Source organism: Phyllobates terribilis, unplaced genomic scaffold (assembly GCF_046119375.1).
Source record: "Phyllobates terribilis strain yellow unplaced genomic scaffold, ASM4611937v1 Scaffold_3__8_contigs__length_932513732, whole genome shotgun sequence".
Taxonomy (NCBI): domain Eukaryota; kingdom Metazoa; phylum Chordata; class Amphibia; order Anura; family Dendrobatidae; genus Phyllobates; species Phyllobates terribilis.
The window spans coordinates 2,300,327-2,325,968 of record NW_027362763.1 but is presented as its reverse complement, the minus strand read 5'-3'; the positions used below and the strand labels follow the sequence as shown (position 1 = coordinate 2,325,968).

The following is a 25,642-nucleotide window of genomic DNA, read 5'->3' as shown; positions in this document are numbered from 1 at the left end:
AAATATTCTCTTCAATTTTTTTCTCATTTTCGTGGTTGCTAAACTCTAAGAAGAAAGAAGAGCATGAACCTTAACACGAAAAATTAAAACAGACTAAAAGCATCACCAAATGTGAAAAACAATTCATGCGTTGGTGAGGAATCGAACCCGGGTCAATTACGTGGAAGGCAGCTATGCTCACCAGTATACCACCAACACTTACAGAAGCCATGTTTTTTTCTTACATTTTCTGCACTAACAATACAAAATTATTAGTAAAAAGTAAGACGTGCCAGGAAAAAAAACCCCACATAGGAATTGCATTGACCAGAAATCAATCGCAGGTCAACTGCTTGGAAGGCAGGTTTGCTCACCACTATACCAAAAATGCTTAAGGTACCCAGCATTTTTTTCACATTTTCTGCACTAACCCTACAAAATTGTTAGTAAAAAGTATGACGTGCCTGAAAAAAAAACACACCCATGTTTTGCATTGGCCAGGAATCGAACCCGGGTCAAATGCCTGGAAGGCAGCTATGCTCACCACTATACCACCAATGCTTACAGGATCAGCTTTTTTTTTTACATTTTCTGCACTAATATTACAAAATAGTTTGTAAAATGTATGATATGCCAGAAATAAAACTACATAAGTATTGCATTGGCTGAGAATCGAACCCGGGTCAACTGCTTGGAAAGCAGCTATGCTCACCACTATACCACCAATGCATGAACCCACTTGACTGGTTTGGGATTATGGCTGTTAAATCTGCTAAAGTTTTACTTAAAAAAAGGAGGACTGAATATGTCTTGAAAGAGCCAATTACTAAAAAGTTTAAAAACAAGGCAAAGCATTGTCCAAAACTCAAAGATGAATTCTTGTGAATCAGCTATGGAGCTTTTCCACCAATTCTTACAATTCTCTCAATTATTTTCACTTTTTTGCCAATAAGGTAACTAAACTCTTACCAAGAAAGAAAGTACACTATGAGCCTTACCTCAAAAAGATTACAAAGAGTCAGCACCAGCACCAAATTACACCTAAAGACCTCTGCCATTTTTGGCATTTTTAACACTAACTCTGAAGACAGAGGAGTTTTTGGAATCAGTTATGTAGCTTTTCCACCTCTGCCTACAAATTCTCTCAATTAGCTTTGCTTTTTGCCAACTAAGGTAGCTAAAGTGTTACCAAGAAAGAAATAAAAGCATAAGCCTTAGCACAGAAAGTGAAAAAGAGTCCAAACACCACCAAATGCAAAAAAACAATGAGTTCTTCAAGAATTAAACTATGGCCTTTTGTTTTAAAAGCAACTACACCCACCAGCATAACACCAAAGCCAACCCTGACATTGCTTTCATATTGGAGACTAACCCTACAAAGTGTTTAATCAACAACTGAAGAGCAGAAGATCAGTTAAATGAGACAGTTGAAAAAAAGGTAAGAAATATTCTCTTCAATTTTTTTCTCATTTTCGTGGTTACTAAACTCTAAGAAGAAAGAAGAGCCTGAGACTTAACACGAAAAATTAAAACAGTCTAAAAGCATCACCAAATGTGAAAAACAATTCATGCGTTGGCTGAGAATCGAACTCGGGTCAACTACTTAGAAGGCGGCAATTCTCACCACTATACCACCAACACTTACAGAAGCCATGTTTTTTTCTTACATTTTCTGCACTAACAATACGAAATTATTAGTAAAAAGTAAGACGTGCCAGGAAAAAAAACCCCACATAAGTATTGCATTGACCAGGAATCAATCGCAGGTCAACTGCTTGGAAGGCAGGTTTGCTCACCACTATACCAAAAATGCTTAAGGTACCCCGCATTTTTTTCACATTTTCTGCACTAACCCTACAAAATTGTTAGTAAAAAGTATGACGTGCCTGAAAAAAAGAAACACCGATGTTTTGTATTGGCCGGGAATTGAACCCAGGTCAACTGCTTGGAAGGCAGCTATGCTCACCACTACACCACCAATGCTTACAAGGTCAACTTTTTTTTTTACATTTTCTGCACTAACATTACAAAATAGTTTGTAAAATGTATGATATGCCAGAAATAAAACTACATAAGTATTGCATTGGCTGGAAATAGAACCTGGGTCAACTGCTTGGGAAGCAGCTATGCTCACCACTGTACCACTAATGCATGAACCCACTTGACTGGTTTGGGATTTTGGCTGTTAAATCTGCTAAAGTTTTACTTAAAAAAGGAGGACTGAATATGTCTTGAAAGAGCCAATTACTAAAAAGTTTAAAAACAAGGCAAAGCATTGTCCAAAACTCAAAGATGAATTCTTGTGAATCAGCTATGGAGCTTTTCCACCAATTCTTACATTTCTCTCAATTATTTTCACTTTTTTGCCAATAAGGTAATTAAACTCTTACCAAGAAAGAAAGTACACTATGAGCCTTAGCTCAAACAGATTACAAAGAGTCAACAGCAGCACCAAATTCCCCCTAAAGACCTCTGCCATTTTTGGCATTTTTAACACTAACTCTAAAGACAGAGGAGTTTTTGGAATCAGTTATGTAGCTTTTCCACCTCTGCCTACAAATTCTCTCAATTAGCTTTGCTTTCTGCCCACTAAGGTAGCTAAAGTGTTACCAAGAAAGAAATAAAAGCATAAGCCTTAGCACAGAAAGTGAAAAAGATTCCAAACACCACCAAATGCAAAAAAACAATGAGTTCTTCAAGAATTAAACTATGGCCTATTGTTTTAAAAGCAACTACACCCACCAGCATAACACCAATGCCAACCCTGACATTGCTTTCATATTGGAGACTAACCCTACAAAGTATTTAATCAAGAACTGAAGAGCAGAAGATCAGTTAGATGAGACAGTTGAAAAAAATCTAAGAAATATTCTCTTCAATTTTTTTCTCATTTTCGTGGTTGCTAAACTCTAAGAAGAAAGAAGAGCATGAGCCTTAACACGAAAAATTAAAACAGACTAAAAGCATCACCAAATGTGAAAAACAATTCATGCGTTGGCCAGGAATCAAACCCAGGTCAACCGCATGGAAGTCAGCTATGCTCACCACTATACCACCAACACTTACAGAAGCCATGTTTTTTTCTTACATTTTCTGCACTAACAATACAAAATTATTAGTAAAAAGTAAGACGTGCCAGGAAAAAAAACCCCACATAGGTATTGCATTGACCAGGAATCAATCGCAGGTCAACTGCTTGGAAGGCAGGTTTGCTCACCACTATACCAAAAATGCTTAAGGTACCCAGCACCTTTTTCACATTTTCTGCACTAACCCTACAAAATTGTTAGTAAAAAGTATGACGTGCCTGAAAAAAAAACACACCCATGTTTTGCATTGGCCAGGAATCGAACCCGGGTCAACTGCTTGGAAGGCAGCTATGCTCACCTCTATACCACCAATGCTTACAGGATCAGATTTTTTTTATACATTTTCTGCACTAACATTACAAAATAGTTTGTAAAATGTATAATATGCCAGAAATAAAACTACATGAGTATTGCATTGGCCGGGAATCGAACCCGGGTCAACTGCTTGGGAAGCAGCTATGCTCACCACTATACCGCCAATGCTTGAACCAACTTGACTGGTTTCGGATTATGGCTGTTAAATCTGCTAAAGTTTTACTTAAAAAAAGGAGGACTGAATATGTCTTGAAAGAGCCAATTACTAAAAAGTTTAAAAACAAGGCAAAGCATTGTCCAAAACTCAAAGATGAATTCTTGTGAATCAGCTATGGAGCTTTTCCACCAATTCTTACAATTCTCTCAATTATTTTCACTTTTTTGCCAATAAGGTAACTAAACTCTTACCAAGAAAGAAAGTACACTATGAGCCTTAGCTCAAAAATATTACAAAGAGTCAGCACCAGCACCAAATTAACCCTAAAGACCTCTGCCATTTTTGGCATTTTTAACACTAACTCTAAAGACAGAGGAGTTTTTGGAATCAGTTATGTAGCTTTTCCACCTCTGCCTACAAATTCTCTCAATTCGCTTTGCTTTTTGCCAACTAAGGTAGCTAAAGTGTTACCAAGAAAGAAATAAAAGCATAAGCCTTAGCACAGAGAGTGAAAAAGATTTCAAACACCACCAAATGCAAAAAAACAATGAGTTCTTCAAGAATTAAACTATGGCCTATTGTTTTAAAAGCAACTACACCCACCAGCATAACACCAATGCCAACCCTGACATTGCTTTCATATTGGAGACTAACCCTACAAAGTGTTTAATCAACAAATGAAGAGCAGAAGATCAGTTAGATGAGACAGTTGAAAAAAGCTAAGAAATATTCTCTTCAATTTTTTTCTCATTTTCGTGGTTGCTAAACTCTAAGAAGAAAGAAGAGCATGAGCTTTAACACGAAAAATTAAAACAGACTAAAAGCATCACCAAATGTGAAAAACAATTCATGCGTTGGCCGGGAATCGAACCCGGGTCAACTGCTTTGAAGGCAGCTATGCTCACCACTATACCACCAACACTTAAAGAAACCTTGTTTTTTTCTTACATTTTCTGCACTAACAATACAAAATTATTAGTAAAAAGTAAGACGTGCCAGGAAAAAAAACCCCACATAAGTATTGCATTGACCAGGAATCAATCGCAGGTCAACTGCTTGGAAGGCAGGTTTGCTCACCACTATACCAAAAATGCTTAAGGTACCCAGCATTTTTTTCACATTTTCTGCACTAACCCTACAAAATTGTTAGTAAAAAGTATGACGTGCCTGAAAAAAAAACACACCCATGTTTTGCATTGGCCAGGAATCAAACCCGGGTCAACTGCTTGGAAGGCAGCTATGCTCACCACTATAACACCAATGCTTACAGGGTCAGCTTTTTTTTTTACATTTTCTGCACTAACATTACAAAATAGTTTGTAAAATGTATGATATGCCAGAAATAAACTACATAAGTATTGCATTGGCTGGAAATCGAACCCGGGTCACCTGCTTAGGAAGCAGCTATGCTCACCACTATACCACCAATGCATGAACCCACTTGACTGGTTTGGGATTTTGGCTGTTAAATCTGCTAAAGTTTTAATTAAAAAAGGAGGACTGAATATGTTTTGAAAGAGCCAATTACTAAAAAGTTTAAAAACAAGGCAAAGCATTGTCCAAAACTCAAAGATGAATTCTTGTGAATCAGCTATGTAGGTTTTACACCAATTCTTACATTTCTCTCAATTATTTTCACTTTTTTGCCTATAAGGTAACTAAACTCTTACCAAGAAAGAAAGTACACTATGAGCCTTAGCTCAAACAGATTACAAAGAGTCAACAGCAGCACCAAATTCCCCCTAAAGACCTCTGCCATTTTTGGCATTTTTAACACTAACTCTAAAGACAGAGGAGTTTTTGGAGTCAGTTATGTAGCTTTTCCACCTCTGCCTACAAATTTTCTCAATTAGCTTTGCTTTCTGCCCACTAAGGTAGCTAAAGTGTTACCAAGAAAGAAATAAAAGCATAAGCCTTAGCACAGAAAGTGAAAAAGATTCCAAACACCACCAAATGCAAAAAAACAATGAGTTCTTCAAGAATTAAACTATGGCCTATTGTTTTAAAAGCAACTACACCCACCAGCATAACACCAATGCCAACCCTGACATTGCTTTCATATTGGAGACTAACCCTACAAAGTGTTTAATCAACAACTGAAGAGCAGAAGATCAGTTAGATGAGACAGTTGAAAAAAATTTAAGAAATATTCTCTTCAATTTTTTTCTCATTTTCGTGGTTGCTAAACTCTAAGAAGAAAGAAGAGCATGAGCCTTAACACGAAAAATTAAAACAGACTAAAAGCATCACCAAATGTGAAAAACAATTCATGCGTTGGCCGGGAATCGAACCCAGTTCAACTGCTTGGAGGTCAGCTATGATCACCACTATACCACCCACACTTACAGTAACCATGTTTTTTTCTTACATTTTCTGCACTAACAATACAAAATTATTAGTAAAAAGTAAGACGTGCCAGGAAAAAAAAACCCACATAAGTATTGCCTTGACCAGGAATCAATCGCAGGTCAACTGCTTGGAAGGCAGGTTTGCTCACCACTATACCAAAAATGCTTAAGGTACCCAGCATTTTTTTCACATTTTCTGCACTAACCCTACAAAATTGTTAGTAAAAATTATGACGTGCCTGAAAAAAAGCCACACCCATGTTTTGCATTGGCCAGGAATCAAACCCGGGTCAACTGCTTGGAAGGCAGCTATGCTCACCACTATACCACCAATGCTTACGGGATCAACTTTTTTTTTACATTTTCTGCACTAACATTACAAAATAGTTTGTATAATGTATGATAAGCCAGAAATAAAACTACATAAGTATTGCATTGGCCGGAATCAAACCCAGGTCAACTGCTTGGGAAGCAGCTATGCTCACCACTATACCACCAATGCATGAACCAAATTGACTGGTTTGGGATTATGGCTGTTAAATCTGCTAAAGTTTTACTTAAAAAAAGGAGGACTGAATATGTCTTGAAAGAGCCAATTACTAAAAAGTTTAAAAACAAGGCAAAGCATTGTCCAAAACTCAAAGATGAATTCTTGTGAATCAGCTATGTAGCTTTTCCACCAATTCTTACATTTCTCTCAATTATTTTCACTTTTTTGCCAATAAGGTAACTAAACTCTTACCAAGAAAGAAAGTAAACTATGAGCCTTAGCTCAAACAGATTACAAAGAGTCAACAGCAGCACCAAATTACCCCTAAAGACCTCTGCCATTTTTGGCATTTTTAACACTAACTCTAAAGACAGAGGAGTTTTTGGAATCAGTTATGTAGCTTTTCCACCTCTGCCTACAAATTCTCTCAATTAGCTTTGCTTTTTGCCAACTAAGGTAGCTAAAGTGTTACCAAGAAAGAAATAAAAACATAAGCCTTAGCACAGAAAGTGAAAAAGAGTCCAAACACCACCAAATGCAAAAAAACAATGAGTTCTTCAAGAAATAAACTATGGCCTCTTGTTTTAAATGGAACTACACCCGCCAGAATAACACCAATGCCAACCCTGACATTGCTTTCGTATTGGAGACTAACCCTGCAAAGTATTTAATCAACAACTGAAGAGCAGAAGATCAGTTAGATGAGACAGTTGAAAAAAATCTAAGAAATATTCTCTTCAATTTTTTTCTCATTTTCGTGGTTGCTAAACTCTAAGAAGAAAGAAGAGCATGAGCCTTAACACGAAAAATTAAAACAGACTAAAAGCATCACCAAATGTGAAAAACAATTCATGCGTTGGCTGGGAATCAAACCCGGGTCAACTGCTTGGAAGGCAGCTATGCTCACCACTATACCACCAACACTTACAGAAGCCATGTTTTTTTCTTACATTTTCTGCCCTAACAATACAAAATTATTAGTAAAAAGTAAGACGTGCCAGGAAAAAAAAACCCACATAAGTATTGCATTGACCAGGAATCAATCGCAGGTCAACTGCTTGGAAGGCAGGTTTGCTCACCACTATACCAAAAATGCTTAAGGTACCCAGCATTTTTTTCACATTTTCTGCACTAACCCTACAAAATTGTTAGTAAAAATTATGACGTGCCTGAAAAAAAGCCACACCCATGTTTTGCATTGGCCAGGAATCGAACCCGGGTCAACTGCTTGGAAGGCAGCTATGCTCACCACTATACCACCAATGCTTACGGGATCAACTTTTTTTTTACATTTTCTGCACTAACATTACAAAATAGTTTGTATAATGTATGATAAGGCAGAAATAAAACTACATAAGTATTGCATTGGCCGGAATCAAACCCAGGTCATCTGCTTGGGAAGCAGCTATGCTCACCACTATACCACCAATGCATGAACCAAATTGACTGGTTTGGGATTATGGCTGTTAAATCTGCTAAAGTTTTACTTAAAAAAAGGAGGACTGAATATGTCTTGAAAGAGCCAATTACTAAAAAGTTTAAAAACAAGGCAAAGCATTGTCCAAAACTCAAAGATGAATTCTTGTGAATCAGCTATGTAGCTTTTCCACCAATTCTTACATTTCTCTCAATTATTTTCACTTTTTTGCCAATAAGGTAACTAAACTCTTACCAAGAAAGAAAGTACACTATGAGCCTTAGCTCAAACAGATTACAAAGAGTCAACAGCAGCACCAAATTCCCCCTAAAGACCTCTGCCATTTTTGGCATTTTTAACACTAACTCTAAAGTCAGAGGAGTTTTTGGAATCAGTTATGTAGCTTTTCCACCTCTGCCTACAAATTCACTCAATTAGCTTTGCTTTATGCCCACTAAGGTAGCTAAAGTGTTACCAAGAAAGAAATAAAAGCATAAGCCTTAGCACAGAAAGTGAAAAAGATTCCAAACACCACCAAATGCAAAAAAACAATGAGTTCTTCAAGAATTAAACTATGGCCTATTGTTTTAAAAGCAACTACACCCACCAGCATAACACCAATGTCAACCCTGACATTGCTTTCGTATTGGAGACTAACCCTACAAAGTATTTAATCAGCAACTGAAGAGCAGAAGATCAGTTAGATGAGACAGTTGAAAAAAATCTAAGAAATATTCTCTTCAATTTTTTTCTCATTTTCGTGGTTGCTAAACTCTAAGAAGAAAGAAGAGCATGAGCCTTAACACGAAAAATTAAAACAGACTAAAAGCATCACCAAATGTGAAAAACAATTCATGTGTTGGCCAGGAATCAAACCCGGGTCAACTGCTTGGAAGGCAGCTATGCTCACCACTATACCACCAACACTTACAGAACCCATGTTTTTTTCTTACATTTTCTGCACTAACAATACAAAATTATTAGTAAAAAGTAAGACGTGCCAGGAAAAAAAAACCCACATAAGTATTGCATTGACCAGGAATCAATCGCAGGTCAACTGCTTGGAAGGCAGGTTTGCTCACCACTATACCAAAAATGCTTAAGGTACCCAGCATTTTTTTCACATTTTCTGCACTAACCCTACAAAATTGTTAGTAAAAAGTATGACGTGCCTGAAAAAAAAACACACCCATGTTTTGCATTGGCCAGGAATCGAACCCGGGCCAACTGCTTGGAAGGCAGCTATGCTCACCACTATACCACCAATGCTTACAGGATCAGCTTTTTTTTTTACATTTTCTGCACTAACATTACAAAATAGTTTGTAAAATGTATGATATGCCAGAAATAAAACTACATCAGTTTTGCATTGGCCAGGAATCGAACCCGGGTCAACTGCTTGGGAAGCAGTTATGCTCACCACTATACCACCAATGCATAAACCAACTTGACTGGTTTGGGATTATGGCTGTTAAATCTGCTAAAGTTTTACTTAAAAAAAGGAGGACTGAATATGTCTTGAAAGAGCCAATTACTAAAAAGTTTAAAAACAAGGCAAAGCATTGTCCAAAACTCAAAGATGAAATCTTGTGAATCAGCTATGGAGCTTTTCCACCAATTCTTACAATTCTCTCATTTATTTTCACTTTTTTGCCAATAAGGTAACTAAACTCTTACCAAGAAAGAAAGTAAACTATGAGCCTTAGCTCAAAATGATTACAAAGAGTCAGCACCAGCACCAAATTACCCCTAAAGACCTCTGCCATTTTTGGCATTTTTAACACTAACTCTAAAGACAGAGGAGTTTTTGGAATCAGTTATGTAGCTTTTCCACCTCTGCCTACAAATTCTCTCAATTAGCTTTGCTTTTTGCCAACTAAGGTAGCTAAAGTGTTACCAAGAAAGAAATAAAAACATAAGCCTTAGCACAGAAAGTGAAAAAGAGTCCAAACACCACCAAATGCAAAAAAACAATGAGTTCTTCAAGAATTAAACTATGGCCTATTGTTTTAAAAGCAACTACACCCACCAGCATAACACCAATGCCAACCCTGACATTGCTTTCATATTGGAGACTAACCCTACAAAGTGTTTAATCAACAACTGAAGAGCAGAAGATCAGTTAGATGAGACAGTTGAAAAAAAGCTAAGAAATATTCTCTTCAATTTTTTTCTCATTTTCGTGGTTGCTAAACTCTAAGAAGAAAGAAGAGCCTGAGACTTAACACGAAAAATTAAAACAGTCTAAAAGCATCACCAAATGTGAAAAACAATTCATGCGTTGGCTGAGAATCAAACTCTGGTCAACTACTTGGAAGGCAGCGATTCTTACCACTATACCACCAACACTTACAGAAGCCATGTTTTTTTCTTACATTTTCTGCACTAACAATACGAAATTATTAGTAAAAAGTAAGACGTGCCAGGAAAAAAAACCCCACATAAGTATTGCATTGCCCAGGAATCAATCGCAGGTCAACTGCTTGGAAGGCAGGTTTGCTCACCACTATACCAAAAATGCTTAAGGTACCCAGCATTTTTTTCACATTTTCTGCACTAACCCTACAAAATTGTTAGTAAAAAGTATGACGTGCCTGAAAAAAACAAACACGGATGTTTTGTATTGGCCGGGAATTGAACCCAGGTCAACTGCTTGGAAGGCAGCTATGCTCACCACTATACCACCAATGCTTACAAGGTCAGCTTTTTTTTTTTACATTTTCTGCACTAACATTACAAAATAGTTTGTAAAATGTATGATATGCCAGAAATAAAACTACATAAGTATTGCATTGGCTGGAAATAGAACCCGGGTCAACTGTCTGGGAAGCAGCTATGCTCACCACTATACCACCAATGCATGAACCCACTTGACTGGTTTGGGATTTTGGCTGTTAAATCTGCTAAAGTTTTACTTAAAAAAGGAGGACTGAATATGTCTTGAAAGAGCCAATTACTAAAAAGTTTAAAAACAAGGCAAAGCATTGTCCAAAACTTAAAGATGAATTCTTGTGAATCAGCTATGTAGCTTTTCCACCAATTCTTACATTTCTCTCAATTATTTTCACTTTTTTGCCAATAAGGTAACTAAACTCTTACAAAGAAAGAAAGTACACTATGAGCCTTAGCTCAAACAGATTACAAAGAGTCAACAACAGCACCAAATTCCCCCTAAAGACCTCTGCCATTTTTGGCATTTTTAACACTAACTCTAAAGACAGAGGAGTTTTTGGAATCAGTTATGTAGCTTTTCCACCTCTGCCTACAAATTCTCTCAATTAGCTTTGCTTTCTGCCCACTAAGGTAGCTAAAGTGTTACCAAGAAAGAAATAAAAGCATAAGCCTTAGCACAGAAAGTGAAAAAGATTCCAAACACCACCAAATGCAAAAAAACAATGAGTTCTTCAAGAATTAAACTATGGCCTATTGTTTTAAAAGCAACTACACCCACCAGCATAACACCAATGTCAACCCTGACATTGCTTTCGTATTGGAGACTAACCCTACAAAGTGTTTAATCAACAACTGAAGAGCAGAAGATCAGTTAGATGAGACAGTTGAAAAAAAGCTAAGAAATATTCTCTTCAATTTTTTTCTCTTCAATTTTTTTCTCATTTTCGTGGTTGCTAAACTCTAAGAAGAAAGAAGAGCATGAGCCTTAACACGAAAAATTAAAACAGACTAAAAGCATCACCAAATGTGAAAAACAATTCATGCGTTGGCTGGGAATCAAACCCGGGTCAACTGCTTGGAAGGCAGCTATGCTCACCACTATACCACCAACACTTACAGAAGCCATGTTTTTTTCTTACATTTTCTGCCCTAACAATACAAAATTATTAGTAAAAAGTAAGACGTGCCAGGAAAAAAAAACCCACATAAGTATTGCATTGACCAGGAATCAATCGCAGGTCAACTGCTTGGAAGGCAGGTTTGCTCACCACTATACCAAAAATGCTTAAGGTACCCAGCATTTTTTTCACATTTTCTGCACTAACCCTACAAAATTGTTAGTAAAAATTATGACGTGCCTGAAAAAAAGCCACACCCATGTTTTGCATTGGCCAGGAATCGAACCCGGGTCAACTGCTTGGAAGGCAGCTATGCTCACCACTATACCACCAATGCTTACGGGATCAACTTTTTTTTTACATTTTCTGCACTAACATTACAAAATAGTTTGTATAATGTATGATAAGGCAGAAATAAAACTACATAAGTATTGCATTGGCCGGAATCAAACCCAGGTCAACTGCTTGGGAAGCAGCTATGCTCACCACTATACCACCAATGCATGAACCAAATTGACTGGTTTGGGATTATGGCTGTTAAATCTGCTAAAGTTTTACTTAAAAAAAGGAGGACTGAATATGTCTTGAAAGAGCCAATTACTAAAAAGTTTAAAAACAAGGCAAAGCATTGTCCAAAACTCAAAGATGAATTCTTGTGAATCAGCTATGTAGCTTTTCCACCAATTCTTACATTTCTCTCAATTATTTTCACTTTTTTGCCAATAAGGTAACTAAACTCTTACCAAGAAAGAAAGTACACTATGAGCCTTAGCTCAAACAGATTACAAAGAGTCAACAGCAGCACCAAATTCCCCCTAAAGACCTCTGCCATTTTTGGCATTTTTAACACTAACTCTAAAGTCAGAGGAGTTTTTGGAATCAGTTATGTAGCTTTTCCACCTCTGCCTACAAATTCACTCAATTAGCTTTGCTTTATGCCCACTAAGGTAGCTAAAGTGTTACCAAGAAAGAAATAAAAGCATAAGCCTTAGCACAGAAAGTGAAAAAGATTCCAAACACCACCAAATGCAAAAAAACAATGAGTTCTTCAAGAATTAAACTATGGCCTATTGTTTTAAAAGCAACTACACCCACCAGCATAACACCAATGTCAACCCTGACATTGCTTTCGTATTGGAGACTAACCCTACAAAGTATTTAATCAGCAACTGAAGAGCAGAAGATCAGTTAGATGAGACAGTTGAAAAAAATCTAAGAAATATTCTCTTAAATTTTTTTCTCATTTTCGTGGTTGCTAAACTCGAAGAAGAAAGAAGAGCATGAGCCTTAACACGAAAAATTAAAACAGACTAAAAGCATCACCAAATGTGAAAAACAATTCATGTGTTGGCCAGGAATCAAACCCGGGTCAACTGCTTGGAAGGTAGCTATGCTCACCACTATACCACCAACACTTACAGAACCCATGTTTTTTTCTTACATTTTCTGCACTAACAATACAAAATTATTAGTAAAAAGTAAGACGTGCCAGGAAAAAAAAACCCACATAAGTATTGCATTGACCAGGAATCAATCGCAGGTCAACTGCTTGGAAGGCAGGTTTGCTCACCACTATACCAAAAATGCTTAAGGTACCCAGCATTTTTTTCACATTTTCTGCACTAACCCTACAAAATTGTTAGTAAAAAGTATGACGTGCCTGAAAAAAAAACACACCCATGTTTTGCATTGGCCAGGAATCGAACCCGGGCCAACTGCTTGGAAGGCAGCTATGCTCACCACTATACCACCAATGCTTACAGGATCAGCTTTTTTTTTTACATTTTCTGCACTAACATTACAAAATAGTTTGTAAAATGTATGATATGCCAGAAATAAAACTACATCAGTTTTGCATTGGCCAGGAATCGAACCCGGGTCAACTGCTTGGGAAGCAGTTATGCTCACCACTATACCACCAATGCATAAACCAACTTGACTGGTTTGGGATTATGGCTGTTAAATCTGCTAAAGTTTTACTTAAAAAAAGGAGGACTGAATATGTCTTGAAAGAGCCAATTACTAAAAAGTTTAAAAACAAGGCAAAGCATTGTCCAAAACTCAAAGATGAAATCTTGTGAATCAGCTATGGAGCTTTTCCACCAATTCTTACAATTCTCTCATTTATTTTCACTTTTTTGCCAATAAGGTAACTAAACTCTTACCAAGAAAGAAAGTAAACTATGAGCCTTAGCTCAAAATGATTACAAAGAGTCAGCACCAGCACCAAATTACCCCTAAAGACCTCTGCCATTTTTGGCATTTTTAACACTAACTCTAAAGACAGAGGAGTTTTTGGAATCAGTTATGTAGCTTTTCCACCTCTGCCTACAAATTCTCTCAATTAGCTTTGCTTTTTGCCAACTAAGGTAGCTAAAGTGTTACCAAGAAAGAAATAAAAACATAAGCCTTAGCACAGAAAGTGAAAAAGAGTCCAAACACCACCAAATGCAAAAAAACAATGAGTTCTTCAAGAATTAAACTATGGCCTATTGTTTTAAAAGCAACTACACCCACCAGCATAACACCAATGCCAACCCTGACATTGCTTTCATATTGGAGACTAACCCTACAAAGTGTTTAATCAACAACTGAAGAGCAGAAGATCAGTTAGATGAGACAGTTGAAAAAAAGCTAAGAAATATTCTCTTCAATTTTTTTCTCATTTTCGTGGTTGCTAAACTCTAAGAAGAAAGAAGAGCCTGAGACTTAACACGAAAAATTAAAACAGTCTAAAAGCATCACCAAATGTGAAAAACAATTCATGCGTTGGCTGAGAATCGAACTCAGGTCAACTACTTGGAAGGCAGCGATTCTTACCACTATACCACCAACACTTACAGAAGCCATGTTTTTTTCTTACATTTTCTGCACTAACAATACAAAATTATTAGTAAAAAGTAAGACGTGCCAGGAAAAAAAACCCCACATAAGTATTGCATTGACCAGGAATCAATCGCAGGTCAACTGCTTGGAAGGCAGGTTTGCTCACCACTATACCAAAAATGCTTAAGGTACCCAGCATTTTTTTCACATTTTCTGCACTAACCCTACAAAATTGTTAGTAAAAAGTATGACGTGCCTGAAAAAAAAAAACACGGATGTTTTGTATTGGCCGGGAATTGAACCCAGGTCAACTGCTTGGAAGGCAGCTATGCTCACCACTATACCACCAATGCTTACAAGGTCAGCTTTTTTTTTTACATTTTCTGCACTAACATTACAAAATAGTTTGTAAAATGTATGATATGCCAGAAATAAAACTACATAAGTATTGCATTGGCTGGAAATAGAACCCGGGTCAACTGTCTGGGAAGCAGCTATGCTCACCACTATACCACCAATGCATGAACCCACTTGACTGGTTTGGGATTTTGGCTGTTAAATCTGCTAAAGTTTTACTTAAAAAAGGAGGACTGAATATGTCTTGAAAGAGCCAATTACTAAAAAGTTTAAAAACAAGGCAAAGCATTGTCCAAAACTTAAAGATGAATTCTTGTGAATCAGCTATGTAGCTTTTCCACCAATTCTTACATTTCTCTCAATTATTTTCACTTTTTTGCCAATAAGGTAACTAAACTCTTACAAAGAAAGAAAGTACACTATGAGCCTTAGCTCAAACAGATTACAAAGAGTCAACAACAGCACCAAATTCCCCCTAAAGACCTCTGCCATTTTTGGCATTTTTAACACTAACTCTAAAGACAGAGGAGTTTTTGGAATCAGTTATGTAGCTTTTCCACCTCTGCCTACAAATTCTCTCAATTAGCTTTGCTTTCTGCCCACTAAGGTAGCTAAAGTGTTACCAAGAAAGAAATAAAAGCATAAGCCTTAGCACAGAAAGTGAAAAAGATTCCAAACACCACCAAATGCAAAAAAACAATGAGTTCTTCAAGAATTAAACTATGGCCTATTGTTTTAAAAGCAACTACACCCACCAGCATAACACCAATGTCAACCCTGACATTGCTTTCGTATTGGAGACTAACCCTACAAAGTGTTTAATCAACAACTGAAGAGCAGAAGATCAGTTAGATGAGACAGTTGAAAAAAAGCTAAGAAATATTCTCTTCAATTTTTTTCTCTTCAATTTTTTTCTCATTTTCGTGGTTGCTAAACTCTAAGAAGAAAGAAGAGCATGAGCCTTAACACGAAAAATTAAAACAGACTAAAAGCATCACCAAATGTGAAAAACAATTCATGCGTTGGCTGGGAATCAAACCCGGGTCAACTGCTTGGAAGGCAGCTATGCTCACCACTATACCACCAACACTTACAGAAGCCATGTTTTTTTCTTACATTTTCTGCACTAACAATACAAAATTATTAGTAAAAAGTAAGACGTGCCAGGAAAAAAAAACCCACATAAGTATTGCATTAACCAGGAATCAATCGCAGGTCAACTGCTTGGAAGGCAGGTTTGCTCACCACTATACCAAAAATGCTTAAGGTACCCAGCATTTTTTTCACATTTTCTGCACTAACCCTACAAAATTGTTAGTAAAAATTATGATGTGCCTGAAAAAAAGCCACACCCATGTTTTGCATTGGCCAGGAATCGAACCCGGGTCAACTGCTTGGAAGGCAGCTATGCTCACCACTATACCACCAATGCTTACGGGATCAACTTTTTTTTTACATTTTCTGCACTAACATTACAAAATAGTTTGTATAATGTATGATAAGGCAGAAATAAAACTACATAAGTATTGCATTGGCCGGAATCAAACCCAGGTCAACTGCTTGGGAAGCAGCTATGCTCACCACTATACCACCAATGCATGAACCAAATTGACTGGTTTGGGATTATGGCTGTTAAATCTGCTAAAGTTTTACTTAAAAAAAGGAGGACTGAATATGTCTTGAAAGAGCCAATTACTAAAAAGTTTAAAAACAAGGCAAAGCATTGTCCAAAACTCAAAGATGAATTCTTGTGAATCAGCTATGTAGCTTTTCCACCAATTCTTACATTTCTCTCAATTATTTTCACTTTTTTGCCAATAAGGTAACTAAACTCTTACCAAGAAAGAAAGTACACTATGAGCCTTAGCTCAAACAGATTACAAAGAGTCAACAGCAGCACCAAATTCCCCCTAAAGACCTCTGCCATTTTTGGCATTTTTAACACTAACTCTAAAGTCAGAGGAGTTTTTGGAATCAGTTATGTAGCTTTTCCACCTCTGCCTACAAATTCACTCAATTAGCTTTGCTTTATGCCCACTAAGGTAGCTAAAGTGTTACCAAGAAAGAAATAAAAGCATAAGCCTTAGCACAGAAAGTGAAAAAGATTCCAAACACCACCAAATGCAAAAAAACAATGAGTTCTTCAAGAATTAAACTATGGCCTATTGTTTTAAAAGCAACTACACCCACCAGCATAACACCAATGTCAACCCTGACATTGCTTTCGTATTGGAGACTAACCCTACAAAGTATTTAATCAGCAACTGAAGAGCAGAAGATCAGTTAGATGAGACAGTTGAAAAAAATCTAAGAAATATTCTCTTCAATTTTTTTCTCATTTTCGTGGTTGCTAAACTCTAAGAAGAAAGAAGAGCATGAGCCTTAACACGAAAAATTAAAACAGACTAAAAGCATCACCAAATGTGAAAAACAATTCATGTGTTGGCCAGGAATCAAACCCGGGTCAACTGCTTGGAAGGCAGCTATGCTCACCACTATACCACCAACACTTACAGAACCCATGTTTTTTTCTTACATTTTCTGCACTAACAATCCAAAATTATTAGTAAAAAGTAAGACGTGCCAGGAAAAAAAAACCCACATAAGTATTGCATTGACCAGGAATCAATCGCAGGTCAACTGCTTGGAAGGCAGGTTTGCTCACCACTATACCAAAAATGCTTAAGGTACCCAGCATTTTTTTCACATTTTCTGCACTAACCCTACAAAATTGTTAGTAAAAAGTATGACGTGCCTGAAAAAAAAACACACCCATGTTTTGCATTGGCCAGGAATCGAACCCGGGCCAACTGCTTGGAAGGCAGCTATGCTCACCACTATACCACCAATGCTTACAGGATCAGCTTTTTTTTTTACATTTTCTGCACTAACATTACAAAATAGTTTGTAAAATGTATGATATGCCAGAAATAAAACTACATAAGTATTGCATTGGCCGGGAATCGAACCCAGGTCAACTGCTTGGGAAGCAGCTATGCTCACCACTATACCACCAATGCATGAACCCACTTGTCTGGTTTGGGATTTTGGCTGTTAAATCTGCTAAAGTTTTACTTAAAAAAGGAGGACTGAATATGTCTTGAAAGAGCCAATTACTAAAAAGTTTAAAAACAAGGCAAAGCATTGTCCAAAACTCAAAGATGAATTCTTGTGAATCAACTATGTAGCTTTTCCACCAATTCTTACATTTCTCTCAATTGTTTTCACTTTTTTGCCAATAAGGTAGCTAAACTCTTACCAAGAAAGAAAGTACACAATGAGCCTTAGCTCTAAAGGATTACAAAGAGTCAGCACCAAATTCCCCCTAAAGACCTCTGCCATTTTTGGCATTTTTAACACTAACTCTAAAGACAGAGGAGTTTTTGGAATCAGTTATGTAGCTTTTCCACCTCTGCCTACAAATTCTCTTAATTAGCTTTGCTTTTTGCCAACTAAGGTAGCTAAAGTGTTACCAAGAAAGAAATAAAAGCATAAGCCTTAGCACAGAAAGTGAAAAAGAGTCCAAACACCACCAAATGCAAAAAAACAATGAGTTCTTCAAGAATTAAACTATGGCCTATTGTTTTAAAAGCAACTACACCCACCAGCATAACACCAATGCCAACCCTGATATTGCTTTCATATTGGAGACTAACCCTACAAAGTGTTTAATCAACAACTGAAGAACAGAAGATCAGTTAGATGAGACAGTTGAAAAAAAGCTAAGAAATATTCTCTTCAATTTTTTTCTCATTTTCGTGGTTGCTAAACTCTAAGAAGAAAGAAGAGCCAGAGACTTAAAACGAAAAATTAAAACAGACTAAAAGCATCGCCAAATGTGAAAAACAATTCATGCGTTGGCTGAGAATCGAACTCGGGTCAACTACTTTTAAGGCAGCGATTCTCACCACTATACCACCAACACTTACAGAAGCCATGTTTTTTTCTTATATTTTCTGCACTAACAATACGAAATTATTAGTAAAACATAAGACGTGCCAGTTAAAAAAAACCCACATAAGTATTGCATTGACCAGGAATCAATCGCAGGTCAACTGCTTGGAAGGCAAGGTTGCTCACCACTATAACAAAAATGCTTAAGGTACCCAGCATTTTTTTCACATTTTCTGCACTAACCCTACAAAATTGTTAGTAAAAAGTATGACGTGCCTGAAAAAAAAAAACACCGATGTTTTGTATTGGCCGGGAATTGAACCCGGTTCAACTGCTTGGAAGGCAGCTATGCTCACCACTATACCACCAATGCTTACAGGGTCAGCTTTTTTTTTTACATTTTCTGCACTAACATTACAAAATAGTCTGTAAAATGTATGATATGCCAGAAATAAAACTACATAAGTATTGCATTGGCTGGAAATCGAACCCGGGTCAACTGCTTGGGAAGCAGCTATGCTCACCACTATACCATCACTGCATGAACCCACTTGACTGGTTTGGGATTTTGGCTGTTAAATCTGCTAAAGTTTTACTTAAAAAAGGAGGACTGAATATGTCTTGAAAGAGCCAATTACTAAAAAGTTTAAAAACAAGGCAAAGCATTGTCCAAAACTCAAAGATGAATTCTTGTGAATCAGCTATGTAGCTTTTACACCAATTCTTACATTTCTCTCAATTATTTTCACTTTTTTGCCTATAAGGTAACTAAACTCTTACCAAGAAAGAAAGTACACTATGAGCCTTAGCTCAAACAGATTACAAAGATTCAACAGCAGCACCAAATTCCCCCTAAAGACCTCTGCCATTTTTGGCATTTTTAACACTAACTCTAAAGACAGAGGAGTTTTTGGAATCAGTTATGTAGCTTTTCCACCTCTGCCTACAAATTCTCTCAATTAGCTTTGCTTTTTGCCAACTAAGGTAGCTAAAGTGTTGCCAAGAAAGAAATAAAAGCATAAGCCTTAGCACAGAAAGTGAAAAAGAGTCCAAACACCACCAAATGCAAAAAAACAATGAGTTCTTCAAGAATTAAACTATGGCCTATTGTTTTAAAAGCAACTACACCCACCAGCATAACACTAATGCCAACCCTGACATGGACTTCATATTGGAGACTAACCCTACAAAGTGTTTAATCAACAACTGAAGAGCAGAAGATCAGTTAGATGAGACAGTTGAAAAAAATCTAAGAAATATTCTCTTCAATTTTTTTCTCATTTTCGTGGTTGCTAAACTCTAAGAAGAAAGAAGAGCCTGAGACTTAACACGAAAAATTAAAACAGACTAAAAGCATCACCAAATGTGAAAAACAATTCATGCATTGGCTGAGAATCAAACTCGGGTCAACTACTTGGAAGGCAGAGATTCTTACCACTATACCACCAACAATTACAGAAGCCATGTTTTTTTCTTACATTTTCTGCACTAACAATACGAAATTATTAATAAAAAGTAAGACGTGCCAGGAAAAAAACCCCCACATAAGTTTTACATTGACCAGGAATCAATCGCAGGTCAACTGCTTGGAAGGCAGGTTTGCTCACCACTATACCAAAAATGCTTAAGGTACCCAGCATTTTTTTCACATTTTCTGCAGTAACCCTACAAAATTGTTAGTAAAAAGTATGACGTGACTGAAAAAAAAAAACACCGATGTTTTGTATTGGCCGGGAATTGAACCCAGGTCAACTGCTTGGAAGGCAGCTATGCTCACCACTTTACCACCAATGCTTACAGGGTCAGCTTTTGTTTTTACATTTTCTGCACTAACATTACAAAATAGTTTGTAAAACGTATGATATGCCAGAAATAAAATTACATAAGTATTGCATTGGCTGGAAATCGAACCTGGGTCAACTGCTTGGGAAGCAGCTATGCTCACCACTATACCACCAATGCACGAACCAACTTGACTGGTTTGGGATTTTGGCTGTTAAATCTGCTAAAGTTTTACTTAAAAAAAGGATGACTGAATATGCCTTGAAAGAGCCAATTACTAAAAAGTTTAAAAACAAGGCAAAGCATTGTCCAAAACTCAAAGATGAATTCTTGTGAATCAGCTATGTAGCTTTTCCACCAATTCTTACATTTCTCTCAATTGTTTTCACTTTTTTGCCAATAAGGTAACTAAACTCTTACCAAGAAAGAAAGTACACAATGAGCCTTAGCTCTAAAGGATTACAAAGAGTCAGCACCAAATTCCCCCTAAAGACCTCTGCCATTTTTGGCATTTTTAACACTAACTCTAAAGACAGAGGAGTTTTTGGAATCAGTTATGTAGCTTTTCCACCTCTGCCTACAAATTCTCTTAATTAGCTTTGCTTTTTGCCAACTAAGGTAGCTAAAGTGTTACCAAGAAAGAAATAAAAGCATAAGCCTTAGCACAGAAAGTGAAAAAGAGTCCAAACACCACCAAATGCAAAAAAACAATGAGTTCTTCAAGAATTAAACTATGGCCTATTGTTTTAAAAGCAACTACACCCACCAGCATAACACCAATGCCAACCCTGATATTGCTTTCATATTGGAGACTAACCCTACAAAGTGTTTAATCGACAACTGAAGAACAGAAGATCAGTTAGATGAGACAGTTGAAAAAAAGCTAAGAAATATTCTCTTCAATTTTTTTCTCATTTTCGTGTTTGCTAAACTCTAAGAAGAAAGAAGAGCCAGAGACTTAAAACGAAAAATTAAAACAGACTAAAAGCATCGCCAAATGTGAAAAACAATTCATGCGTTGGCTGAGAATCGAACTCGGGTCAACTACTTTTAAGGCAGCGATTCTCACCACTATACCACCAACAATTACAGAAGCCATGTTTTTTTCTTACATTTTCTGCACTAACAATACGAAATTATTAGTAAAACGTAAGACGTGCCAGTTAAAAAAAACCCACATAAGTATTGCATTGACCAGGAATCAATCGCAGGTCAACTGCTTGGAAGGCAAGTTTGCTCACCACTATACCAAAAATGCTTAAGGTACCCAGCATTTTTTTCACATTTTCTGCACTAACCCTACAAAATTGTTAGTAAAAAGTATGACGTGCCTGAAAAAAAAAAACACCGATGTTTTGTATTGGCCGGGAATTGAACCCAGGTCAACTGCTTGGAAGGCAGCTATGCTCACCACTATACCACCAATGCTTACAGGGTCAGCTTTTTTTTTTACATTTTCTGCACTAACATTACAAAATAGTCTGTAAAATGTATGATATGCCAGAAATAAAACTACATAAGTATTGCATTGGCTGGAAATCGAACCCGGGTCAACTGCTTGGGAAGCAGCTATGCTCACCACTATACCATCACTGCATGAACCCACTTGACTGGTTTGGGATTTTGGCTGTTAAATCTGCTAAAGTTTTACTTAAAAAAGGAGGACTGAATATGTCTTGAAAGAGCCAATTACTAAAAAGTTTAAAAACAAGGCAAAGCATTGTCCAAAACTCAAAGATGAATTCTTGTGAATCAGCTATGTAGCTTTTACACCAATTCTTACATTTCTCTCAATTATTTTCACTTTTTTGCCTATAAGGTAACTAAACTCTTACCAAGAAAGAAAGTACACTATGAGCCTTAGCTCAAACAGATTAGAAAGATTCAACAGCAGCACCAAATTCCCCCTAAAGACCTCTGCCATTTTTGGCATTTTTAACACTAACTCTAAAGACAGAGGAGTTTTTGGAATCAGTTATGTAGCTTTTCCACCTCTGCCTACAAATTCTCTCAATTAGCTTTGCTTTTTGCCAACTAAGGTAGCTAAAGTGTTACCAAGAAAGAAATAAAAGCATAAGCCTTAGCACAGAAAGTGAAAAAGATTCCAAACACCACCAAATGCAAAAAAACAATGAGTTCTTCAAGAATTAAACTATGGCCTATTGTTTTAAAAGCAACTACACCCACCAGCATAACACCAATGCCAACCCTGACATTGCTTTCATATTGGAGACTAACCCTACAAAGTGTTTAATAAACAACTGAAGAGCAGAAGATCAGTTAGATGAGACAGTTGAAAAAAATCTAAGAAATATTCTCTTCAATTTTTTTCTCATTTTCGTGGTTGCTAAACTCTAAGAAGAAAGAAGAGCCTGAGACTTAACACGAAAAATTAAAACAGACTAAAAGCATCACCAAATGTGAAAAACAATTCATGCATTGGCTGAGAATCAAACTCGGGTCAACTACTTGGAAGGCAGAGATTCTTACCACTATACCACCAACAATTACAGAAGCCATGTTTTTTTCTTACATTTTCTGCACTAACAATACGAAATTATTAGTAAAAATTAAGACGTGCCAGGAAAAAAACCCCCACATAAGTTTTGCATTGACCAGGAATCAATCGCAGGTCAACTGCTTGGAAGGCAGGTTTGCTCACCACTATACCAAAAATGCTTAAGGTACCCAGCATTTTTTTCACATTTTCTGCACTAACCCTACAAAATTGTTAGTAAAAAGTATGACGTGACTGAAAAAAAAAAACACCGATGTTTTGTATTGGCCGGGAATTGAACCCAGGTCAACTGCTTGGAAGGCAGCTATGCTCACCACTTTACCACCAATGCTTACAGGGTCAGCTTTTTTTTTTACATTTTCTGCACTAACATTACAAAATAGTTTGTAAAATGTATGATATGCCAGAAATAAAATTACATAAGTATTGCATTGGCTGGAAATCGAACCTGGGTCAACTGCTTGGGAAGCAGCTATGCTCACCACTATACCACCAATGCACGAACCCACTTGACTGGTTTGGGATTTTGGCTGTTAAATCTGCTAAAGTTTTACTTAAAAAAAGGATGACTGAATATGCCTTGAAAGAGCCAATTACTAAAAAGTTTAAAAACAAGGCAAAGCATTGTCCAAAACTCAAAGATGAATTCTTGTGAATCAGCTATGTAGCTTTTCCAAAAATTCTTACATTTCTCTCAATTATTTTCACTTTTTTACCAATAAGGTAACTAAACTCTTACCAAGAAAGAAAGTACACTATGAGCCTTAGCTCAAACAGATTACAAAGAGTCAGCACCAGCACCAAATTACCCCTAAAGACCTCTGCCATTTTTGGCATTTTTAACACTAACTCTAAAGACAGAGGAGTTTTTGTAATCAGTTATGTACCTTTTCCACCTCTGCCTACAAATTCTCTCAATTAGCTTTGCTTTCTGCCCACTAAGGTAGCTAAAGTGTTACCAAGAAAGAAATAAAAGCATAAGCCTTAGCACAGAAAGTGAAAAAGATTCCAAACACCACCAAATGCAAAAAAACAATGAGTTCTTCAAGAATTAAACTATGGCCTATTGTTTTAAAAGCAACTACACCCACCAGCGTAACACCAATGCCAACCCTGACATTGCTTTCTTATTGGAGACTAACCCTACAAAGTATTTAATCAACAACTGAAGAGCAGACGATCAGTTAGATGAGACAGTTGAAAAAAATCTAAGAAATATTCTCTTCAATTTTTTTCTCATTTTCGTGGTTGCTAAACTCTAAGAAGAAAGAAGAGCATGAGCCTTAACATGAAAAATTAAAACAGACTAAAAGCATCACCAAATGTGAAAAACAATTCATGCGTTGGCCAGGAAACGAACCCCGGTCAACTGTTTGGAAGGCAGCTTTGCTCACCACTATACCACCAACACTTACAGAAGTCATGTTTTTTTCTTACATTTTCTGCACTAACAATACAAAATTATTAGTAAAAAGTAAGACGTGCCAGGAAAAAAAAAACCCACATAAGTATTGCATTGACCAGGAATCAATCGCAGGTCAACTGCTTGGAAGGCAGGTTTGCTCACCACTATACCAAAAATGCTTAAGGTACACAGCATTTTTTTCACATTTTCTGCACTAACCCTACAAAATTGTTAGTAAAAATTATGACGTGCCTGAAAAAAAAACACACCTATGTTTTGCATTGGCCGGGAATCGAACCCGGGTCAACTGCTTGGAAGGCAGCTATGCTCACGACTATACCACCAATGCTTACAGGATCAGCTTTTTTTTTTACATTTTCTGCACTAACTTTACAAAATAGTTTGTAAAATGTATGATATGCCAGAAATAAAACTACATAAGTATTGCATTGGCCGGGTATCGAACCTGGGTCAACTGCTTGGGAAGCAGCTATGCTCACCACTATACCACCAATGCATGAACCAACTTGACTGGTTTGGGATTATGGCTGTTAAATCTGCTAAAGTTTTACTTAAAAAAAGGAGGACTGAATATGTCTTGAAAGAGCCAATTACTAAAAAGTTTAAAAACAAGGCAAAGCATTGTCCAAAACTCAAAGATGAATTCTTGTGAATCAGCTATGGAGCTTTTCCACCAATTCTTACAATTCTCTCAATTATTTTCACTTTTTTGCCAATAAGGTAACTAAACTCTTACCAAGAAAAAAAGTACACTATGAGCCTTAGCTCAAAAAGATTACAAAAAGTCAGCACTAGCACCAAATTACCCCTAAAGACCTCTGCTATTTTTGGCATTTTTAACACTAATTCTAAAGACAGAGGAGTTTTTGGAATCAGTTATGTAGCTTTTCCACCTCTGCCTACAAATTCTCTCAATTAGCTTTGCTTTTTGCCAACTAAGATAGCTAAAGTGTTACCAAGAAAGAAATAAAAGCATAAGCCTTAGCACAGAAAGTGAAAAAGAGTCCAAACACCACCAAATGCAAAAAAACAATGAGTTCTTCAAGAATTAAACTATGGCCTATTGTTTTAAAAGCAACTACACCCACCAGCATAACACCAATGCCAACCCTGACATTGCTTTCACATTGGAGACTAACCCTACAAAGTGTTTAATCAACAACTGAAGAGTAGAAGATCAGTTAGATGAGACAGTTGAAAAAAAGCTAAGAAATATTCTCTTCAATTTTTTTCTCATTTTCGTGGTTGCTAAA

General features: G+C 36.8%; 15 non-coding genes across 15 annotated transcripts; all 15 read right to left on the bottom strand.

Annotated features, from left to right (window-relative positions):
- Positions 1–1,890: 1,890 nt before the first annotated feature.
- On the bottom strand, positions 1,891–1,962 carry TRNAG-UCC (transfer RNA glycine (anticodon UCC)). The gene has a single exon. It is a non-coding gene; the product is annotated as a tRNA-Gly (tRNA).
- A 1,517-nt stretch (positions 1,963–3,479) lies between these two features.
- Positions 3,480–3,551, bottom strand: TRNAG-CCC (transfer RNA glycine (anticodon CCC)). Its single transcript has one exon. It is a non-coding gene; the product is annotated as a tRNA-Gly (tRNA).
- A 4,021-nt stretch (positions 3,552–7,572) lies between these two features.
- On the bottom strand, positions 7,573–7,644 carry TRNAG-UCC (transfer RNA glycine (anticodon UCC)). The gene has a single exon. It is a non-coding gene; the product is annotated as a tRNA-Gly (tRNA).
- A 1,348-nt stretch (positions 7,645–8,992) lies between these two features.
- Positions 8,993–9,064, bottom strand: TRNAG-UCC (transfer RNA glycine (anticodon UCC)). The gene has a single exon. It is a non-coding gene; the product is annotated as a tRNA-Gly (tRNA).
- Positions 9,065–9,160: 96 nt separating this feature from the next.
- Positions 9,161–9,232, bottom strand: TRNAG-CCC (transfer RNA glycine (anticodon CCC)). Its single transcript has one exon. It is a non-coding gene; the product is annotated as a tRNA-Gly (tRNA).
- A 1,182-nt stretch (positions 9,233–10,414) lies between these two features.
- On the bottom strand, positions 10,415–10,486 carry TRNAG-UCC (transfer RNA glycine (anticodon UCC)). Its single transcript has one exon. It is a non-coding gene; the product is annotated as a tRNA-Gly (tRNA).
- A 1,365-nt stretch (positions 10,487–11,851) lies between these two features.
- On the bottom strand, positions 11,852–11,923 carry TRNAG-UCC (transfer RNA glycine (anticodon UCC)). Its single transcript has one exon. It is a non-coding gene; the product is annotated as a tRNA-Gly (tRNA).
- A 1,348-nt stretch (positions 11,924–13,271) lies between these two features.
- TRNAG-UCC (transfer RNA glycine (anticodon UCC)) lies at positions 13,272–13,343 on the bottom strand. The gene has a single exon. It is a non-coding gene; the product is annotated as a tRNA-Gly (tRNA).
- Positions 13,344–13,439: 96 nt separating this feature from the next.
- On the bottom strand, positions 13,440–13,511 carry TRNAG-CCC (transfer RNA glycine (anticodon CCC)). Its single transcript has one exon. It is a non-coding gene; the product is annotated as a tRNA-Gly (tRNA).
- A 1,182-nt stretch (positions 13,512–14,693) lies between these two features.
- TRNAG-UCC (transfer RNA glycine (anticodon UCC)) lies at positions 14,694–14,765 on the bottom strand. The gene has a single exon. It is a non-coding gene; the product is annotated as a tRNA-Gly (tRNA).
- A 1,364-nt stretch (positions 14,766–16,129) lies between these two features.
- On the bottom strand, positions 16,130–16,201 carry TRNAG-UCC (transfer RNA glycine (anticodon UCC)). The gene has a single exon. It is a non-coding gene; the product is annotated as a tRNA-Gly (tRNA).
- Positions 16,202–17,549: 1,348 nt separating this feature from the next.
- On the bottom strand, positions 17,550–17,621 carry TRNAG-UCC (transfer RNA glycine (anticodon UCC)). The gene has a single exon. It is a non-coding gene; the product is annotated as a tRNA-Gly (tRNA).
- Positions 17,622–17,717: 96 nt separating this feature from the next.
- On the bottom strand, positions 17,718–17,789 carry TRNAG-CCC (transfer RNA glycine (anticodon CCC)). The gene has a single exon. It is a non-coding gene; the product is annotated as a tRNA-Gly (tRNA).
- Positions 17,790–21,801: 4,012 nt separating this feature from the next.
- Positions 21,802–21,873, bottom strand: TRNAG-UCC (transfer RNA glycine (anticodon UCC)). The gene has a single exon. It is a non-coding gene; the product is annotated as a tRNA-Gly (tRNA).
- Positions 21,874–24,813: 2,940 nt separating this feature from the next.
- On the bottom strand, positions 24,814–24,885 carry TRNAG-CCC (transfer RNA glycine (anticodon CCC)). The gene has a single exon. It is a non-coding gene; the product is annotated as a tRNA-Gly (tRNA).
- Between the last annotated feature and the right edge of the window lie 757 nt (positions 24,886–25,642).